General features: G+C 41.7%; 1 long non-coding RNA gene across 1 annotated transcript; it reads right to left on the reverse strand.

The window, feature by feature from the left end:
• Positions 1–970: 970 nt before the first annotated feature.
• LOC111612159 lies at positions 971–8,922 on the reverse strand. The gene is made up of 3 exons (XR_002754446.1): positions 8,688–8,922; positions 4,745–4,832; positions 971–4,153 (listed from the first exon to the last, which is right to left on the reverse strand). It is a non-coding gene; the product is annotated as an uncharacterized LOC111612159 (long non-coding RNA).
• Positions 8,923–11,474: the final 2,552 nt, after the last annotated feature.

Raw genomic sequence — 11,474 nt, forward strand, 5'->3', positions numbered from 1 at the left:
GCTGCGTTTCCATGACAAATGTAAGGTACGGTAATTTTATTTATATAGCACATTTTCAGCAACAAGGCAGTTCAGGGTGTTTTACATGAATTAGAATAACTACAAACAAAACAACAAAGACAGAAAAAGAAAGAGAAAGGAGCAAAACAAAAGCAAACTACACTTTAAAATGTTCCAAGCTTTGTGCACCAAATGTGCACCACGCTTTGTCAGTATTCTGCTAATGTCGAAAAAACACAATTTTGCAAATGCAACGTTTCCATTAAATATGAAATGGAATTAAAATCACTTGTGAATAAGCTTGTTCATGGGATAAGTCATTAAAAGTCATGGCAGCGACAGATGTAAACAGTTACATGAGACATGTTTATAATTCAGTCATGGAGCTAGCGTTCATCATCTATCAGCCAATCACAGGAAATGTCTGCGTCTCATTCAGGCGTTGGAGCGACAAGCTCCGCCTACTTGGGAGCGGCTATGTATGCTTTTTTATGAAAATTGCAGTTGATTTTACAGAAGAGCTGTGGATCCAACATGCTGGAATGACGCAACTTTTCCTGAACTGTGTGAAGCTGTGAGAGCTCTGGTGGATCCAGCTGCACTTTGAAAACATCTAAAACAAACCGTCTTCCTCCTATCACTTCCTGTCGTTTTCTTCGCCAGTAGTAGCGGAAAAAAAACAGGGGGAAAAAAAAGTGTTTTCATTGCAGTTTTGCAAAATACATGTAGATTTTGTGCTACCTGGTGTTGATCTTTACCTCGTTAAATCCCAGTAAGACACATGAAGTTAGTGGGTGTAATGAGTCCAAAACTGAAAAATCCTCAGGTTTTTATTACCTTGCCAAGATGCTGTAGATGTGAGGGAGCAGCCACTTCTGTAACACGGTGTGTGTGTGTGTGTGTGTGTGTGTGTGTGTGTGTGTGTGTGTGTGTGTGTGTGTGTGTGTGTGTGTGTGTGTGTGTGGTTTTATTTTTGACGTTCTTCAGGTAGTAAAGTTTCAGAAGCAGATTTCTGCTCTAATTCCTGACAGCTGGGCCCCCTTTGGTCTTAGCTGCTGGTGAGTAATGAACTGTCATCGGTGAGGGACATATTGGAAGACGGTCCTCCCCTGGTCAAAGACGATAATTAGTGTTGATCACCGGCGCTGTAGGAGTAATGACTGCCTGTCTCTCTGCTGGTGTTTGTGTGTGGCTCTGCCAGCCACTGGATCCTTTCAGCTGCACACCTTTCTGGAAACGTGTCAGGGAGGCAATTAAAGTTTATTTCTTATAAGTTTTAAGTAACGTGATGAATATTTTTGATATCACTTACGTACTATGACCACACACTACTTTGCCTGTAGTGTGTCGTGGGGTAAATTTCACAAAATTCTGGTGAAGTGCCACAAAAACAAAGAAATCTAAAAATTTTTAGTTCACAAAAATAACCTCAATCTTGCGGTGTTTTCACACCTGTTAGTCCGGTAGATTCAGTTTGATTGGGGACCAGAACTGGAACATTTGTTACATTTTCTGTGTCAAACTAACCAAACCCAAATGGAGTGGTGACTGATTTTAACGGTTGTAGGATTTCTCTGTTGTCTTTGACTGAAGAGCACGAGTCATTTCTCCCTCTAGTGCTAAACTCATACATTTGTTTTGGGTGTACTTACCCAGAATGCTATGCACCATTGTCCACTTCCTGCTTTTGGAGCGGACTCTGGTCCACTTACATTCGCATATGCATTCTGACCGCACCAGAGTTCACTTCAACCAAACCAGAACTTAGGTTTTTAGGTGGACCAGAGATTGGTCCAACCAAAGTTTGACAATGCATTCACACCTCCCCAAATGAACCGGACTTTTTAGACAAACAAACTAGAGTTTGACTCAGCATGGCTGGTGTGAATGCCCCTTTAAAGACTACTGGATGCTGAATTGGGTCATCTAATAAGAGATTCCTACGATTCTCCAGCTGAGTTTGCAAGATGTGCTAAACAGCCCGTCTTTTCTGCTGATGCGGCGCGTTTGCAGCCATAGGAAACCCGTCCTCGCCGTCCCCGTTAACTGTGTAAAACCTCGACTTTTAAAATCCTCCGAAGATCCCCGAATGTTGCTGTCTGGAACCCGGAATCATTATGGCTCTGTTCTGTGAACCCGCGCAGCAACAACTCCTGCAGCAGACAAATTGGTTGCTTACTGAAACTGCCAAGTCATCCCTTTTAGAAACTGGCTCCAGTTTAAGCAGGAAAAAACAACAGTGCTGACGTCCCAGGCTTCTTTCAAGTTAGTAAAATTGGAGTTAAAAGTTTGGATTGGTGCCAATACATTTCCACTTAAACGACAGCTAAAGAGAAGGAGCTAAAAGCCTTTGCTTCCCCCGAGACGTATCATTGTGTGCATGGATTTTTATCTTCCGCCTCCTTTTCCCCCACCAATTTGCTGCTCCGCCGTACATATGGCAACTTCCCGTTCAACTTCAGATAATGAAGGCGGTTACACACAGCTTCTACTTTCCATACATTAGCCCATATGCATCACAGCATTGACAGCTAGCGGCCTCAGCGTAACGACCTTCCTTCATCTCCAGAAGCTGGCTCTGGATGCGGATGGAATTGCTTCCAGGACGACATACGTTTCATGTGGCGCGAGTTCCCACATTATTGATTTACTTCGTCTTTCAGCTGGACTATTTTCAGCCTGGATGTTCCTGAAAGCCAGGAGTTCGGTTAGCCACACTTTTTCAAAGTGTTCTGACCCAAATTCTTGTGTCTGGTAGATTGCGCTGAATGTAAAATAAAAAAAGAGGGTTATTCATACATACTCCATATCTGTATTTTTACCTCCTTTGTCTCTTTCAGCTCATACTGCCTCTGTTCATTATTCACATCTGAACTGAAATACTCTACATCTCTTCATTTCTTGCCTCACTTCAATGGCTGCACGTTATTCTGAAATCCCAGCAAAGTGCTGTGTTAGCATCTTTTGGGCTTGTAAGGTTTTATCTCAGGATACTGACGTCCTGCTAAAGTTTAAAAATGTGCATATTTGTTTAGTTGGTCACTTTCACTTCCCCATAGGTTTGATTTTATTACGTTTAGTACCTTCAAAGTGATTTGGTGATGTGGTTTAATCTTTTGAATTAATGAAGAACAATCAGGTGCAGCTAATTGCTGGATAAATGACAAAACACCTGAAAATACTCAGTTTTTTAAAGAGAATATTATTATGTATTTTCCAGGACCATAGTGACATTTTATAGCATAATCAACAAAGTACCTTCAAAATGTTGTAGATGAAATGTGACTTAAATAAAACTCCTTGAAATTTGACCTCTGTTTCTTTAAGAAACTCCTACTTTTTCAAAGACTCCACCTACAGGAAGTAATCACAACATATCTCCTCTAGTTACCCTTTAACAAAATTTTTACCAGCATTGCTCTGAGAAGTGGCTCCTATAACGAGTTCACCTAAAGTGCATTTCCACCAGGTGTTTGCTAATTCTTTCTGGCTAGTCTGAAGGAGCTGACTGGAGGAGTTTAAGCTCAGAAGCTTGGAAAATGCAACTCCAAGGAGGAATTTTGTGCTTGAAGGCGGGGGTAGGTCCAACCAGGTATTTTGCACAGCTGAATGGTTGCCATGGCGATTAAAGGATTTCTCAAACATGCATGAAAGAATCAAGGCAACACTCCAGGTAGGTTTTTGATGAGGGAATCACATTATAACATGATGTAAAGCCACAAAGAAGTTGCATGTACATAATACTGACCATTCACGATTTCTTTCAATGGGATTGCATTGATATTTGAGCATGAAAATAATTTATACTTTGGAGTTGTTTTTCATATACAGACAATCCAATGTACGAGTTGTCCCTGAATACTTCTAAAAACACCATTCCCTCTGTCTCCTCAGAGGGAATGGTGGCAACTTATCTGCTGTTGTGCAGCATTTTAGGTTGGCCGACTGCTACTCCAGGCAGCTGGATTTGGACCTTAGCTCATTTCCTCCAGTGCCAGTCGTGTTTACGTTCAGCTTGAAGTTGCTTCTGGACAGTAATTAGGAAAAGTGTTGACAAATATTGGCAAACCTTTGGTTTGATCATCCCTTCTGTCTCCATCATCACCAGCTGCGTTTTCATTACGAATGTGCCCAAAACGTTGACGACGCTCCGCTAAAGTTGGAAGAAAAATACAATTTTATAATTGAGGTGTTTCCATTAAATAAGAAACTGGGTTAAAATCACATGTGACAATACGTCATTAAAAAAAACATGCCGTGCCATCACCCTCCAACTACTTCCTGTCGTCTTCTCCGTCACTTCCACCAGTAGTAACTGTAGCGATTTCAATTTTAACGGAGATGCGGCTATTGTGGTTGACTGGAAAACCTTTACTGTACTTGGTGATAACTGGGAGTTCACACTGTTTAGTTTTGGTGTCGGGTTTTTAAGTTTCTCTGCAGACTCAGTTTGAACACAGCACTGTATTCATTGGGTACATGTGTGTACAGAACCAACAGGGCTGTACCAAAACCTTCCAGTTCATAATAGTGTACCGGTAAGTTCACATGTAAAAAAAATAATAATAATAACACAGTACCTAAAGAGCAAATTAGGAGCCAAACGAGTCAGATGAGTTAAATGACACAGAACTCTTAATTCTCATCATTAGCTATGAGGTCTGTCTCTCACAGGTAATATAAAGGAGGTACGTTGTGAAATGACATTCTAACAGGCTATTATTGTTCCTCCTTAATTTATTACCTTTCATGTTCAGACAAGTTATATTGATTCCTTCAGCTGCGATCGGGGTAACCCTGGAGCATCATTCTTCAGTGTTCCTTCACTGCAACTTAATTACAAAGATGAGTCATTGCTCCTTCAAGAAAAATTTAAGTACATTTTTGTTTGACGCTTAATGGATTTTTTCTAATTCCAAACAAGTTGTTTTTAAAGAAACAATCCTGCAACCCCCCCCCAAAAAAAAATTTTTTTTAGTTTGAACAAATCCTTTAATCTCCCGTGGCAACCATTCAAGGCGATGAGCTGCTCTTTCTAAGCTTCTGCCTCACAGAGGAGCCCTGCCCTGTCACTCCCCCACTCAGCTCCTTCAGACTAGCCAGCAGCAATTAGCAAACACCTGGTGGAGCTGCGTGTCTGCTGAGCTCATAATGAGAAGTAGCTCCTGAAAGGCTGGTTAAAAACATCGTTAAAGGGTTAATAGAAGGGCGATGCTGTGATGACTTCCTGAAGGCGGAGCTTCAGAAAGAGCAGGAGTTTCTTAAAGCGACAGAGGCCCAGAAACAACTGAAGTTAATACAGTGACTAATTGTGCTATAAAATGCCACTATATGCCTGGAAAATACATACTACTGCCCCTTTTAGTAACTTCTCAATCAAATACTTTTTTATTCTTTCTTGAGTCATTTCTTGGATGAGTATTTTTTACTCACACTTGCGTAAAGCAGTGCTACCATTAGTTGAGTACGGTTGAGTCCATCCACCTCTGCAGACGGCCTTTAAATCATTACCATTTAAAAGAAACAACAGTTACACCAGTTGTATATAAAATGATTCAAAGTGAACTTTTGTGACGTTAATGTGGCAGATAGTTTTTATTTGATATTTGGTGAAATGTCTCCTGATAAAAACAATCCTTAACTGTTTTGTTTTTTTCACTAATTAGATGACATGTTAAAGCAGTTGGTAGTGCAGAAATGCATTCAGTGGTATCAGGGTGAAATAGGTGAAACCTTTTTTTTGGTCTGTCACACACACACACACACACACACACACACACACACACACACACACACACACACAAAAGCGGCAGAATAAGAGCAGAGTTTGTGGTCGTAATGAGACAATGTCAAAATATTGAAAAGGACTAAAGGTAGGAATACTTTGGCAGAACATTGTAAAATCTGTTAGCTCAAAATGTGTTCATTAAAAACACTGGAATTGTTGTGGGAATTGTTTGCTTTTTTTCCCCTCACCTAAAGTAGTTACAGCAGCTTCACAGCATTTACGACTGCGCTGCCAGGCATCTGGTGACACCTCAAAGATCGCCCAACAATTCTCCTGACGTCCCAATAAGGGACCCGTGTTTTTATTTCACCACTGCCCTGACTCCCCGGCTTTCCTTTTGAACGCCGGGTCATCGGTTCAAGTCAGGCCCTTGAAATTGGGCCGCTGGCACCGTCCCGCGTTATTAACTTTGCGGTTTGAAGCAATAATCTCTTTTTTGCCAGGAGCTGCAACGGCAATCTTCATCTGCTGGAGTCGTGCGCCGACGTCGGTTCCTCTGATTTTTAGGACGGCGTCGAGCGTGCGCAACAATTATTGGATGTTGGAAGCACGCAAGCTGCACCTCCAGGCCGGCGTCAGCCGTGAAGATCTGATGCAGCCGAACAGCAGGAAGCGACGGCTCCTCCAGAGCAATAATTGTTCGGTCGTTTGTCTTCGAGTCAACAGCCGCATAAATGCCATGAATTAAACATTTTTCCCCTCCTCCCACCCTATTGTTTTGTTGTGTAAACTTCTCATGTCGATTAAAACGAGGACTAATTATCTGGAATAACTCATCTGAAAGAGGAATGAGAGGAGCTCACAGAAATCCGCCTGGCGACAACAGAAACAGGACCGGTTTGTCGGGCTGCCGGGGACCTCACATTATCTGAGGGTCCTCTGATTTTTTCTTCCCATGGAGCCCAACATTTGGAGGGCCTTCGCGGCTCCCTTCACGCAAGCATGTGCAGGGAAGAAATCTGGCTTCCCAACAAGAAATTAGTGGCTAGAAATCTAGTATCCGCAGCCAGGACTTGTGGTTCAGTGTGGGTTGTTGGGAGTTGTTTGGGTGTGTATCTCACCATTAGGGTGTGTATGTTATAAGAAAAAAAAAGTGCATGTGTCATGATTCTTCAGTTCTATCATTTAGTTTTGTTCTGTGAAGAAAGAAAAAAGTATTTATTTGAAAGACAATTAGAACATCAAATATTTTAAAGTGCGAATGTGTTTTTATTTAACGTCTTTTTAATAACACACACTTCCTTACGCTTTTTTTTTTGTCACATTGCGACCCCAGATTTCAGCGGATTTTATTGGCATTTTATGCGACAGACGCAAAATCGTGCATCTTTCCGAAATGGAAAAAACACAACAATCATCCCAAGATAATTTGTTCCAAGAGACTCCGGGCCTCTAAAGGTTAAAACATTTTTAAATTCCTGGCACTTGTGTTCAGACCCCTCTCCCCTAACACCGCAAAATACAAAGTCCTATAATGAGTAAATCAAGCCCAGCTGAGTGTAATTACTGTGAAGACCTCAGAGGCCTCGTTGAGAAAACTTGTCAGATGAGACCAAAATGTTACTTTTTAGAGCCACGTTTTACCAGGATCTCGGGTTAGTTGTTTTGATGGTTGTTTCTGTTTTACTCCTCTTCACTCTGTGCTTATTCATTGTTGTTCATGTTTATTCCTTGTGTTTAGTTATTCTTTAGTCCATTAGAATTGCATTTTGCCAATCTCTACTCCCCTGTGCCTCTTTGTCTCCCTCTCCCTCAGCTTGCCTTCTGCTCTCCCCTCTCAGCTGCACCTTGTTTCCTAATTAGCACCTCTACATTGTTCCAGTGATCAACCAACCAGCATTTAACCGCCTGTGTCCCACTCACTCACTTCTTGCTGGTTTCTCCTGTCATGCCCCGCTATCTTGATGCACCCGGTTCCTGTTTTCTCTTGCGTTTTTTAAGTTAAGTTAATTTATTCATCTTCTGTCCATCATCAACACTTTCACATCAAGACACGTTTGCTTTGGTGGAAAGATAAATAATGTCAAAAGTATGGGCAAACCTTGAAAGAACCACTAATTAAAAAAAATAAAAGTATAGCTCCACCAATGTGTAAAAACAAAACGAACAATGCTTTGGTTCCATCTGCTGTGTGTAGCACCAGAATCCTTTCACCTGACTTGGACACAGGAATGCTGTTTCCATTACACATGTGAACAAAACTTTGTCGATATTCTGCTGACGTTGAAGAAAAACAATTTCGCAAATGCAGTGTTTCCATTAAATTTGAAACACAACTAGAATAACACATACATGAGTTTGTTCACACGATAAGGCGTTAAAAACGTGCCGTGGTCCTCCGACTACTTCCTGTTGTCGTCTTTTTCTTCATGGTTTGCCCAGTGGCAACATCTGGTTGTTGATCATGTGACTCGTGTGATGCGAAATAAGTGTTTCCATTGACGTTTTGTGAAATGCACTAATTTCAATACGGCCAAAAATAACCAGCCTCATCTTAGGTTCAAAACATTTATTTTGAAAAACAAGATAATTTTTTTTCTCAAAATTGCCGTGTTTCCATTAAGCAAATTTATTTTCAAAATGTCAAATTGCGCAATTATATGGTAAACAGAAACGCAGCCGGTGAAGAATGTTTGCTCTAAATCAGTGGAAAGGCCTGGAAATGGTTTTTGCTGCACTCCAGTAGCTCATGTAAGGGATAACGGGTAACCGTGTGTCAAGCCATGTAAACAAAACAGTGTCAGCTTCTGTGCTTAAGTTTTTATTCTGAAAGGTGGTTAATCACCAATTATTTGGCGTGCCAAGATTTAAGCAATCCAAAAGCTTGCCGGAGCATGTCACATTAGACCAGAGCTCAGCGGCTGTTTACTTTAGAGCCACCAAACTGAACCAAACTAACCTGTGGAACCGGTGAGCGGAGCGCCCTGAAAACACCACTCCCGTTCTGCAGAAAGCCCCTCGGTCCTACGACGCTCTGCCGTTGTGTTAATTATTTCTCTCCGCTGATATTTCACACCTGACGGGGGCGAACGTCGGCACGAATCCCGCAGTCTGCAGCTGAACTGATCAGCAATTAATATCCGTCATTTCTTGTCTGCCTTTAGCCCAAGGTGTGGCCGCAGAAAGAACTGCTGCTGCGCTCTCCCACGTGTGTTGCAATAAGCTGTTTTGGCACACCTTAAATGCTGGGAAGGAATTCAGTTTGATGAGTGTTTAAGGTTGAGTGAAACCAGGTAACAGCATTACACAAGCTTCAACTACACCACTTAGCAGGAGTGTAACAACACATGTAAGGATACATGAGACAAGTCGGTACTTAATGTTCGGATCATGAGGCGAGGTTTTCACACATTATGCAGTCGGTGACCATATTCTTAAATATCCTGTAGAAGGAATCCAAAACTATTAATCATTTTTGTTTTATTTGCAGCTGTTTTGGAGCAGAACACCAGAATAGAAATTATTATTAGATACGGCACTGACCCTTAGCCACGCGACGTGACGTGACGTGACGTGACGTGACGTGACGTGACGTGACATGACGTCAGAAGTTAGGGACTGTGATTGTTTTCCCCAAGTTGTTTTTGCCAGCATAGCCATGGCTTCTACTTCTACAAGTCCAGCTTATTTATGTTTGGAAGCATCACGCCTAGTTCGGGCTCAAACACGGTAGCATTTATAAAAATTGGAAACGGCTAGCTTAGAAACCCTCCTGCCGTGTTTGTTGATCTGATCCAGTCTCAGACTTCACCTGAATTTACGGCAGGCATAGACTCGTGCTACTATTTGATAAATAACGTTTCCCTTTACACCGGAACAAACTTAAACACAGTCCTTTGGTAAGCTAACTGTAGCGTCGCACTTTGAGCTCACGTCACAGCAAATAAACAATTGTTTACATGAAGTAACTTGGGGGACCATTAAGAGGAGCCTGTGGACCACCTGTGGTCCGGGACCGCAGATTGAGAAAGACTACTCTAAAGCAAGTACTGGTCAACCTCACACCGTTACTTAATGGACCTGTTCTAGTTATTCATTCAAATTGAGGCTGTCGTCTCTGTCGACTCCGTTTCCTTCTGGTAATTGAAAATGTGCCTTTCAGAGAACTCTTCTCTGGACAGCCAGAGATGGAATCGATGGAGCCAAAGATTGTGCTGTTAGTTCAGCAAAAGCTTTAGCTGTGAGGTCAGCCACAGATAAATCTTCCCCAACCAGGTTATATTTTTCTTTGGCTGAACTCTCATACTTGAGATTGGGTTGTACCTTCGTCTTTGTACAGCCACTAATATTGCTTTGACTGTGGACAGTCTGACTTACAGAACAAACCTCCCCAGCCGGGTCAGTTTGTTCACAGACAGTTTGATTCTTAGTACCGTCTTGTGAATTCTCAGTCACGTCAAAGTCTGTGGTCCCACAGACATCCGACACTTGTTTAGATCAAACCTACATACGAGACAGTCGTCCTCGGTACTGTCTCGTATAGTGTTAGTCAGGTCAGAGTCTGTGGTCTGTTTGCGTATGATTGAATTTTTGCATTTGTGGTTTTCCATACCTGCTGCATTTATCCACTATTATTTTTAATAATGTACAGATGTCTAGATACTGACCAGTTTTTTTTCGTACATGGTAGGCTACCTGATATTTTCTCAATGGTTGCTGATGATTAGACACGTACCTTCTCCACTAAGCAACATTTGATTGCATTTTACAAATTCTGCTTACTTATGAACATTAACCTTCTCACCTTATAAAAAGCGTTTGCTGCAAATTGGCGAAGTCAACAAGAGTTTTCCGGCCCTTACAACTGACTGCTTCTATCCCTCACTAGCTGAACGGGTAGCACTGTTTCCATTGCAGTTTGGCGAAATAATCCAACTTTGATTCGGCCAAAATAATTCAATAAATGTCAAATTGCACAATTACATGATCAATGGAAACACAGATGGTGTTATGCTAGAAGGTGAGCGTCTTCCCAAGATTCAAGGCCTTTGCGGCGTCTTAGATAAAGTTAAACTTTGTGTTGAACTTTATCAGCCTCATTATTGTACTCCCCACAGGAGGACCATGTTTAACGGTGGACATCGTGTGTTCAGGGTTGTGTGCCTTGCTAATTTGCCTCCACACAAACTAGGAAGTTTAATTCTGGTCTCATCTGACCAGAGCATGCATTATTTTACACGTTTCTGTGAGGTTCACATTATGCAGTAGGATATGTCTCATCAACCAATTAAATTACTGGGAGTATTGTGTGAAAGGCTTGTGGCAGCACAGCTTCAGTATGCTTTCAGGGCTTATCGTCAGAGGAGGAACAACTTCCTCGTTCTGTGGCTTTCAGTCGTAGGATGAGTTGTGACAAGATTATCAACTGACATGAACGCAGGTTTAGTCTGTTTTGTGTTTATGGTGCATAAGCGTGGCTGAACACACTGCAGTCCATCAAAAAAATGAAAATGATAGTATGAACTAACAGTAAAGAGATGGTGGCAAAAATGTGTTGTCATACAAAGTCAAATAAAGCAAGAAAATATGAGGCGTTGGAGATTGTATGAACAGCTTGCTAAAATGTCTGAATGTAGCTGAAGCTGCGATATTGTTTTAGATGAGGTCGTTATAATCCGATACTTGTTTTCTGGCTGATATCAGTCTGATTTCTGGTATCAATATCGGCCCGGGACAACAATAATTG

Source organism: Xiphophorus maculatus, chromosome 19 (genome assembly GCF_002775205.1).
Source record: "Xiphophorus maculatus strain JP 163 A chromosome 19, X_maculatus-5.0-male, whole genome shotgun sequence".
Taxonomy (NCBI): domain Eukaryota; kingdom Metazoa; phylum Chordata; class Actinopteri; order Cyprinodontiformes; family Poeciliidae; genus Xiphophorus; species Xiphophorus maculatus.